The sequence below is a fragment of the Coptis chinensis genome, chromosome 8 (assembly GCF_015680905.1).
Source record: "Coptis chinensis isolate HL-2020 chromosome 8, ASM1568090v1, whole genome shotgun sequence".
NCBI classification, from domain to species: Eukaryota; Viridiplantae; Streptophyta; class Magnoliopsida; order Ranunculales; family Ranunculaceae; genus Coptis; species Coptis chinensis.
In genome coordinates this window covers 89,858,697-89,867,788 of record NC_141463.1, presented here as the reverse complement: position 1 = coordinate 89,867,788, position 9,092 = coordinate 89,858,697, and the positions used below count along the sequence as shown (strand labels likewise).

Genomic DNA, 9,092 nt, shown 5'->3' with positions numbered 1-9,092 from the left:
AGTGAACGGTGACGTGCGGTATGTCTTCAACATTTTCTAGATGATCTGAGTAGCGTCCTTCTTAACTGCGCTTTGGTCAATCCGTTGTGACAGCTCGTTGATCTGTTGGTTAACTTCATTGATGACATCTTCTGGTAAGGTTCCTAGTTGATTTTGCATGTCGACTTGTGCACGTAGTGTGATGTTGTCCTGCCTGAGCAGTGTGATATGTTCACTCATCGTGCCTAACTGACCGGCTAAGCTCTAGATTTAAGCTTTGAGGCTTGCCATGCTTCGTGGGCTTAAGAGGTTGTTTTTATGGTTTTTGGATTTGTTTTAGTGGTTTCTCAAGAAATCGAGACCACAGACGGCACCAATGTAAAGGTGCGTTTGATTCTTCCTTTACATACAAGTTAAGGAGGGGAGAGGGTATTGATTATTGGAAAGACCGAGTTCGTTTGAAGAGCGAATTGCCTACGTATCTTTACTCTCGATTATGGGGGGAGAGAAGAATCAGGTCTGGCGTAGTTCATAGGAGATGTATTTATAGGTGGTAGAAGTGAATCTTAATTAACCCAACACGTGTAAAGTTCAACACTAATGTAGGGTGGAGATGGTGAAGACGTGTGAGAACTGTGCTCATAGGCCTGTCGCAATGATGAGGATTAGAAGCTGGGGTTAGTAGCTTGCGGCAGTAGTTAGTAGCTTGCGGCAATGATTTGTGTAAGTGTAGCTTTGGTCATGATTGCTTCTACAAGATAGGCTGAGTCATGTTATGAAACGATCTGAGTAGTGATACGATCTGTTCTAGAGCGATCTCGTAGCTCGTGTGCGCGAGCTAGTGACGTAGGTCGAAGAAGTAAGTCAGAAGTCGATGTAGTATTTCCACCATGTTGAGCACGTACTTGATATTCCTTTTAATCTAAAGGAAAGAGAATATCACTCCCTCACAGAAAACAAAGATTCAAGTTTAATAACTCAAAATCTTACAAAATCCAATAACCCCTATCAAATTTCAACAAATAACCAAAAAGTCCAGCTTCAATCTTTATCAATCAGTCACAAATATCAATAAATATGTTTGGAGCATGTCTTCTCAATTCAATTTTATGAATGGTGAATAAAAAGACTTTGCAACTGATTCGGATGGAGAAAGAGGGAAAGTAGAAGGGGCTGATTGCGATTTGGGAAAGTTATTGAGCAAAGAGTCACAATTTGACTTTGTCAAAAAACAGGCTTGCCATGTCGTTTGGTAGAATTTGCTGGTGCATGTTCTTAGTACGCATAGTATTACTCGAAATTAAACACCAATCAGTGATAGGACAAATCATTAAACGTGTTCTTTATTGAGAAAATGCCAATGATGGTTGTTGGGTGAAATTAAACACCGGTCATTTACACCATTTCCGAACATGAAAAGAGCCAAGGGAATTTTAGCTTCTCTCAGACTTGCTCACTCATATGGAGTGGGTGAAGACTGAAGAAACACTTGGGATAATGGACATTTGCGTTTGTCCAAGATTTTGCTTTTGATTCCTGTCCGAATTTTTTTTTATGAAGGTTTTAAAACATATAAAGTGAATTTAGAGAGAGAATTGAATAGATACCCGACCCATCAGCACCCTTAACGGAAGCTCTAGCATTGAAAGTTATTTAAATTCATGTTTGATGAAGATTTCTTAGATCTTACATGTTTGAACGATAATGAGACTATATTTTTATGAAAATTATTTATTTTTAAAACAGTTTTTGAATAAACATATTTAGTTGTGATTTTTCTTAAAAGCCTATTTTATCAAACTATATTTCGCACTATATTTCTCGACATATTTTGATATATCTCGGCATAAGATACTAAAGTCTAAAACGTCCGGGCAGTTCATTTGCCTTGAGCGCCCAAAGTGTTTCCATAAAAGAAAAATAGTTTTTTAACTTGAAAAACAAGTTTTACCTAATTATCATAAACAAGTTTTTTTTAGACCAAAAAGTGTTTTTTGGATGAAAAACTTTTTTTTTTAAAATAGAGAACAAACGCATTTATTTTTTTAAAAAATATTTTTTCACTAATAGACACTTTTTAGCACTAAATAAATAGGATCCAAACACCCCCTAATGTTAACCGCCCCGTATATCATAAATGGGATGTAGGACAATTATGATACGGATCTTAGTGCGGCTCTAGAGAGAATCATAAATTATAAACTTCACACAAATCAAACAAAACACGCATCTTAATACTAAATTGCCACAATATAGATCCGGATCCAAAAGAATATTCTTGACGACGTTGATGCAGCTCTATTGAGCAAACACTTCCGAAAAATCTTTAATATATAGAAAAATATGGGGTTGAGTGAACAGTAATGGTGTGTGGACGTAGGGGGATTTTTTGTCATTTTATAGGGGCAAAACCGTAATATTATAGTTTTTTTAGATTAATTTCTAATTATAGTGGGCCCTAAAGAGAGAGAGAGAGGGAAAAAAAGATATGAGAGAGAGCATAAAAGAAGAGAGAGAGAGAGATCATGTGGGAACCACGTGCTTCTAGCTAGTATAAAAAAAAATTGAAAACTCATAAAACTCACACTCCCGCACATTTTTTTCATTTTGTTTTCCCTCTTTTCTCGTCTGCGCAAAAAATGTCGTTCTTTGGTTTCCTTCAACACCTATTCCCGTTCCTCAATAGAGGCGATGGATTAACTAAGTTGTTTAGTAAAAAGCAAATTTCCGTTTCAATTATTCCAAAAATTGTCGGAAACAGCCCACCACCACCACAACAAACCAAATCAAATAAATTTTCTAAGGGAAATTTTATCAATTCATGTGGAAATGGTTTTGGTTTTGCTATTGGGTTAGGTCTTTTGTGTCTGGCTTTCAATTGGGTTAAAGAGCAACAAGCCAAAGCTAAATCTAAATCTCATATCGAGGATAAAGATGAAAAACCTAATTCGGATCGATTCTAATAATCCTCGGATCTATCTCGAATTACCGTGATTTGATTGTTAATTTTCGCTCATTCAATTTTAATACAGGTATTTTTAATTTTTTAGGGTTTCTTTATTTGTTTATTTAATTTTTCCTGAAAAATTGTGGTAATTGTTTCTAGGGAGTGGTGATGGATCCGATTCAAGCTCTGGACAACCATCGACTGTTAGAGTTGCCGAGGTTAGATTGATTATGACTTCTCATTGCGTTACTACCCCTGTTCGCTCTCTTTTTTTTGAATAAACCATTGTATCTTCTGTAAGTATGATGTTTTGAGTCTGCATGGAGTAGTTTTTTTATCATCTTTTGTATAATTGAGCATCCTATTTAGTGTATTTGACTGCAGGAACCAATTTCAAATGTCAGGTCAATAGGTCATCCACCTTTCACATTTTGCAATTATAAAATGTTGTCATTTTTAACCAGTGGCGTTTCTAACTGCTTACAGATATAGAGTCTTGCCCAGCAATTCGCAGCATCTTCTGATGTGGTGGCTTTTCTTGATGCTTTGAAGGTGCACCTTTTGAGTATTCTAATAATTGCAAATGGAAATGTTAAATTTTACTTATGAAACTCAGGTCCTCAGTTCTCGTATTTTAAAATAATTTGCATTTAAGGGATACAGTTGTTTTTCATTATTTTGGAATAAATTATGTTTGGAGTTACCGAAATTTTGAAATTATGTTGGAGCGACCTCTACCACAAACACACAATAAAGTAAATTACGAGGTTCAAATACTATTTTATAAAGCTGAAAAAAGTCAAATGAACTAGCTGCCCAAATGAAAACATCCAATTAAAAAAGTCATAGGCCGGTTACTTAATCAACTTTGTAAGAATGAGCTTTCTAATACATATGTCATCTTCATTTTTCCATTGTTATATATATATATATATTTTATTGGTAAGCCTGTTTTAAATGAGATCAGTAGCTCTTTGATGCTGGCGGGGTTCGAGCCCCAAACCTTTGGTATCATCACCCAAAGGTTTTACCAACTTTGCTAGTTGGCACCTGATATACCATTCACAATATCTTACATTAACTTATACATCAAATCCATATTCATGTATTTATTAGCACAAAACAACAAACAAAGTATTTATTTCATAATATGAATATTATATTTGATGCAACACAAAATTAATAGGTAAAATTTCAATCACATTATTTTATATTTTTTACGTTATTCAACCTTAATAACTACTTCGCAATATTGAATAGATTCATGTAAATAAATGTGAAATCATATTTAAAAATTTCATGATTATTATACAAACACTAATATTTAGCATTCCAAGTACCAATATAAAATGTACGTAATATATATTTATTTGTTTTTCTAAGTATTTAAACGTAATAAGAATCAACAACCAAATAATTGAAATTAACTAGTTAGTGAGGTTTACTCATCTATTGTTGTTGCAATCGAAAGAGCAATCATAGAAAATAAATCCACGCCATATAAAATTTATATCACCAAGCAATAATAAAAAAAAAAAAACTCTATTTCTTATTTCCTATTTCTTATTTTTATTTTATTTTTTATATATTTTTTTATATATATTTTTTTTGTTTTTTTCAAAGCAAACCATATGTTTTAGATCTAAGAAAAGTAAATAGTATTCCATAATTATAAAATCTCTATACCCATTTGCTCTCATATTATCTCACCTTAATAAATAAAATATTCATTCTAGCTCAAAAAAATTACATGTTAATAAAATCCCTACACCATATTTTAAAACTTAAAAACTTTTTTTATTAAACCCTTTTCAAACTAAACAAATTATTTTCTCCTGTTTTCAAAAAATCAAACATATTGCACTCAAATCAATTAACTATTTAAGACATAATAATAAATTATATATTACAAATTATAAAATAAATAATTTTGGATATTAAATCAAAACAAGAATATTACAAATACTCTAAATTAAATCTCTCTCCCCCACAAAAATTATGAAAACTGAAACTATATCTCTTTTTTAAAAAAAATCTCCCGAACTCTAAACCCTATTTTGTTTCAATATTTCCTCTCTCAAGAAAATAATTCACCCAAAGTAGTCACGAATCATTTTCAATCTCTCGATTACTCGATACCAAAGCTTTCCCTAAAAACAACAACAACTTCCGCAACTCAAACAAAACATGAATCTGTTATAAGCTCTCTACACCAAATATTTCTATTTCAAAATAAAGTGTTTACTTAAGTTAGTGCTAATTAGGCCCAACATTGTTAGCGCCTGGTTGGATCATGGGCTGGGCCCTAACTGGATCATGGGGTGGGCCGGACCTTTTTGTCTTATTTGTTCTATATAAACCCAAACCCAAACACGGCATTTATCTTTTGTTTAAAAAAAATTGCATGTAATCACCTTTAGGATTTAGCACTATCCTGTTTACGTCATTCAGACTTGGTGAATGGACCACGGAAAAAGCACACTCCACTTAGGCTCCTTTGACTTGAGTATTTCCAATTATCCATGCAACAAAAAGGGAAGAAGGTGTTCAATCTGAATCACTATTGGGGAAGGTCAATTTGAAGCGCCCTTAGTCGGCTCATATACTTGTCAGATGCTCAAAACCATCCATCTCACTTTGTTCAGGACTTCAGGCAACATGCTTATTGATGCAAATCATAGTTATTTCTCTTAATACCAGGCCAGTTCTCTTAAGCACTATCCACCTATTGTTCGTCCACCATTCACGCCTATATGTTAATAGTCCCATATAAATGTTTCTATTACTTTGCGTGGATTATGGTTTTTATTTAAAACGTTATATCCTTTCATTCAGGTTGCGAAATTTTTCCAGAAAATTCAAGAGATGGTGGAGGAAGAAAACAGCCTGGTATTCGTTCTGATTGGTGATGAGCTTAGTTTGTAAATGATTGAACATGCTTTCCATTTGGCTTCTAACTGTTACTCCCTTCCTATGTGGACTACTATTTTTTCATCCATCGATCATTGTCATACATTACGTACGGTACCAAATAAACTATTCTTGGGTGATCACTTCATCTATATATATTGGTTTATATGAGAAATCATACAAAAGAGTAAAAGTTCCAACATTTTCATTTTGGGACCAGACACTGAGGATTTACAAAGTCCAAAATTGGTAAAAACTGAAATTAAGACTGCAAATCTATGTGTTTGTGAGCAAGTAGTACACAGATAGCTATACATTTATGCAAGTAATTTATCTTTAAGCTCTAGTTGTTTTGATTGTGGGACCTTAATACGGAGATATCCGAAAATTTGTTTAATTGTTATCTTGTCTTCATGGAAAACTGAAACAACTGTACATAAACATAGATTGATATTTATCCTCAATGAAATACTGCTACAGATGAAGTTGAAAGCCTTGCTGCTGCAAGGAAGGCGGCCTTGTCTGGATCTGAGCCTTCTGACTCTATTCGGGTATTACGTAGTTGCGCTACTGCATATATCTAACATGTTGTAGTCCTTTCACATAAAAACTTGACCTAGAAGGTTAATGCTTCCTGAATATATCCTCGTGTCTTTTCAAGTCGTGAACGCTCTACTTACTCAGATGGACGAGTTAAAATCCTCACCTAATGTGATCATCTTAACAACGTCAAATATAACAGCTGCAATTGGTATGCCTAAGATATTACACTGTTTTGGTATTGCACTATAGTAACGTTTTTCTTCAATTATAATTTAGTTTGTATGAGTGCATGGGCCTTTGAAAGTTTGAAGTCAGATTTTTCTTAGGAATATACGCTACACCACCAGATCTATTGAAAAAAGACATGACAGATGCGTTGTTTTTCGGAAAAAAAACACTTTTGGGTGTTGTATGGTGACCCCTTTTTTTGCATTCGTTTTTTTTTCTACAACATTTGACATGTGTCGTTTTTCATTTTTTCACTTTTTAAAAAAAAAATAGTCAATCAGGATAAAAAAAACCCCTTGCCCAAAATCTACTGAATCATGGCCAAAAAAAGCCTGCCCAGTATAGGATAATTGGATCCATTCTTCCCTGGCCCAAAATCTCTTTAGAAACACAGCCATACCCAAATATACCTTCCATAAAAAAAGAAATAAACTACACAAAGTAAATAATGGGTCCATGCTCCCACAACCACTTAACAAGCCCAAAAGGCAAAATATTACTGTTTCTAGGAACATATTTATCACAATGCATTGAAGAAAATCAAAAGAGATAAACCTTTAATTTTCAGCGTGTCTCTTTATAATCATTCTCAAAATAACCTTTGTCACGGTCAGTTGTCTTCTCCTTATAGTCATCCCTCAGACGATGTCTGGCCTCATCATTGCGATCCGCTCCACTGGCCGGCTCGACTGTCACTAGCTTCGTCTACTTACGTCCCTTCAAACTTCATTTTGTTCTTCTTTTCGGTTAACATTTGAAATGCACTTGGCAAACTCATTTGCCCGCGACCAAATTAGTTAGTGGTGTCCCGAACTGGGAGTTTGGACGACTTGCAGTTCCTCCGTTGAGTAATCAATGGGAACCAAGGGGCCTCATTTTCTTGTCTTTATCCCCATCATCTTCACCTTCTTCATGGAATATAGAAGGTATAGCCATTCGTTTACGAACCCACTAGACCAGAATCGGTTTCTTAGTAGGAGCATTACTACTCGCACGGTATCACGGTAAAGGAACGGCAAAGACAGTTGAATCACCCCAAAATTTGTTTTTCATTATCACATCATCCGTGAAAAGTAAAGTTGAGATTATAAAACGGATAAGAAAAACAAAAGAGCAAAGGAACGTAAAAGCAAATAAAATAATTAAGGTAATCGTAACTAACACGAATGATTAAGTAACTCGAGAGACGCTCTCATAAGACTGTTCGGTAATCAATTTGGATCTAAAATCAGCGGTAGCTTCTTCTAGCAATGCTGATTTTTCATCTCCGCTACCTTGTTCTCCGCGACATTTCTTTGCAGCATACTATACATATTCCACTCCCTTCTCAAACTTTGACCGGTTATCAATTGGAACTCATGCATCACATAACAAAGAAAAATTAGAACAAAACTATGAAAGACCAAAAATACAGTTGAAATAAAAGCCCCCCTACTTATTCAAATAAATGAGTCCAGAAGAATGACATAATAGAAGAACACTCAAGTCGCTACATGAAAGGATAAAATATAGTACTTCTTCCGGGAAAAGAAAGGGGGAAGAAGGGGCAAGGCATCTTACAAAACTGCATCAAAAAGTAGAATCAAAGTCATCAACAACAAAGCAGATATATGGATATGTGCAGTCTTGTCTCTACTTCTGAACATATAATAATAGATGTTTTAGGGAGGAAATAAAGAAATCAAATTGAAGATGGATCACGCTTACGATGAAGAGGTAAGCCTAATGACCTTTTCGAGTCCAGATGAAAATTGATATGACTTGGAGATGCATAGACAGTCTTTACAACTGCGGTATATAAAACAAGATCATCGTGATCTTTGCAATCTTGCTAGTCAACTTGCAACTAAGTACTTAATGGATCTTGCATTATTCCCGAAGGATAATTCCCTAGCCCATGTGTATAGCATAAAATAATATAGCACAATGTAACATAGAATGTAAAACCAATAAATAGTCCAGCCTACCACCAACTCTTGCCCATCAATGTTAAATTTATTTTAGCATGTCGTAATGCCGCGAAGAAGACCTTCAGGGAGTCAAACTCACAAAACCCAAAGCCTCTTGGAGCTTCATTGCTTGGATCTTGGGGCGCGTTTCCAACTCTTTACAGGTCCACAAAGCTACATGAGAAATAAAGACAATAATATTTAACGGCAAAAATCTTCATTACATCAGGAGACATAAAAAATAAAATAAAAAGTAAAAACACCTACCCGAGAAGAGTGAGTATAAAGTCATTTTCTGAGTTGAAGCTATCTTGCCAACATAGACCGTAGTTTGTGGTTTCTCTGTTGGAGCAACAATAGGAATGACAGGCCTAACAACTGGTCCCTGGAATAGGAGGGCATAGACTAGTGGCCGAAGCATACCAATTGCTCGGGCATACGAGGTGGATAGGGCGAACCATAGGTGTATATAAGTAGTAGGATAGCGGTATTATTCTGCACCAATTCAAATAAAACCTAGCAAACTTGTCAAAAAA

General features: G+C 34.8%; 1 long non-coding RNA gene across 1 annotated transcript; it reads left to right on the top strand.

The window, feature by feature from the left end:
- The first annotated feature begins 5,756 nt into the window (after positions 1–5,756).
- On the top strand, positions 5,757–6,664 carry LOC147484172 (uncharacterized). The gene is made up of 2 exons (XR_015203557.1): positions 5,757–5,831; positions 6,317–6,664. It is a non-coding gene; the product is annotated as an uncharacterized LOC147484172 (long non-coding RNA).
- Positions 6,665–9,092: the final 2,428 nt, after the last annotated feature.